Genomic DNA, 2,187 nt, shown 5'->3' on the forward strand with positions numbered 1-2,187 from the left:
AACAAACAAAAATCTCAAATAAACAATCTAACCTTATACCTAAAAGAACTAGATAAAGAACGACAAAGTCCAAAGTGAGTAAAAGGAAAAGATAATAAAGATTAGAGTGGAAATAAATGAAATAGAATCTAAAAAAATACAAAGGATCAATGAAACCAAGAGCTGGTTCTTTAACAAGATAAATAATATCAATAAACCTTTTACCAGATTCATCAAAAATAGAAGAGAGAAAATCCAAATAAATAAAATCAGAAATGAAAGAGAAGCTATAACTGACAAAACAGAAATACAAAGGAATATAAGAAAATACTATGAACAAACATATACCAACAAATTGGACAACATGGAAGAGGAGAAAAGGTTCCTAGTTTCATTTAACAAAACCAGCATTACCCTGAGATCAAAACCAAACAAAGACATTACAAAAAAAAAAAGAAAAGAAAAGAAAAAGAAAGAAAGAAAATTATAGCCCAATATCCCTGATGAACATAGATGCAAAAATTCTCAACAAAATATTAGCAAAATAAATTCAACAATACATTAGAAAGGTCATACACCATCAAGTGAGATTTCTTCCCAGAATGCATGGTTGTTTCAATATTCACAAATGAATTAATGTGATATACTACATAAACAAAGTGAAGGATAAAAATCACATGATCTTATCAATAGATCCAGAAAAAGCATTTTACAAAATTCAACATCCATTTACAATAAAAACTCTCAGAAAAGCGGGAATAGAAGGAACATATGTCAACATAATAAAAAACATATATGACAAAACCACAGCTAACATCGTATTCAATGGCAAAAAGCTAAAGTGTTTTCCCTAAGATTTGGAACAATACAAGAATGTCCACATTTACCACTTTTATTCAACATAGAATTGGAATTACTAGCCACAGCAATTGATCAAGAAAAAAATGGCATCCAGATTGGAAGGGAAGAAGTAAAACTGTCATTTAAAGATGGTGTGATACTATACAGAAAGAACCCTAAAGATTCTACCAAAAAAAGAAAAAAAAGAAAAAAACATTTAGAACTGATCAATGAATTCAGTAAAGTAGCAGGATAAAAAATTAATGTTCTGAAAAAGGTTGCATTTTTAATACATGAATGACAAACTATTAGAAAGAGAAATGAAGCAAACGATCCCATTTACAATTGCATATAAACAATAAAGTACATAGGAATAAATTTAACCAAGGAGTTAAAAACCCATGCTTAAAAAATTATAAAATATTGAAGAATAAAGTTGAAGAAGATACAAACAAATGGAAGCACATACTGCACTCATGGATAGGAAGAATCGACATTGTTAAAATGTCCATACTACCCAAGGTTAAGCTATAGATTCAATGCAATTCCTATCAAAATACCAATGGCATTTTCACAGAACTAGAACAAATAATCCTAAAATTTATATGGAATCACAAAAGACCCTGAACAGTCAAAGCAATCTTGAGAAAGAACAAAATTTGAGGTATCACATTCCCTGATTCAAAATATACTACAAAGTTTTGACAGCATTTTCAGTAATATCTTTTTGGAGATGTCTCCTCAGGCAAGGGAAACAAAATTAAAAATAAACAAATGAGATTACATCAAACAAAAAAGTTTTTGCACGGCAAAAGAAACCATCAACAAAACAAAAAGACAACCTACCAAATGAGAGAAGATATTTACCAATGATTCTTCTGATAAAGGATTAATATGCAAATATATAAAAAGCTCATATACCTTAACACCAAAATAAAACAAAAAAAAATCTGATTAAAAAATGGGTAGAGGACCTGAATAGACATTTCTTCAAAGAGCACATACAGATAGCCAACAGACATGTGAAAAGATGCTCACCATCACCAATTATCAGAGAAATACAAATAATTAAAATCACAATGAGATATCACCTTACACCTGTCAGAACGGCTATCATTGATGAATCAGCAAACAACAAGTGTTGGCTAGGATATGGAATAAAAAGAATCCTCATGCACTGTTGGTGGGACTGCAAATTAGTGTGGAAAACAGTATGGAACTTTCTCAAAAATTAAAAATAGAGCTATCATATAACCCAGCAATCCCAGGCCTGGGTAGTTATTCAAAGAAATTGAAACAGTAATTTGAAAAGATATATGCACCCCTCTGTTTACTGCAGCATTGTTTACAATAGCCAAATATTGTAGC

The sequence above is a fragment of the Pteropus vampyrus genome, unplaced genomic scaffold, assembly GCF_000151845.1.
Source record: "Pteropus vampyrus isolate Shadow unplaced genomic scaffold, Pvam_2.0 Scaffold1, whole genome shotgun sequence".
NCBI lineage: Eukaryota > Metazoa > Chordata > Mammalia > Chiroptera > Pteropodidae > Pteropus > Pteropus vampyrus.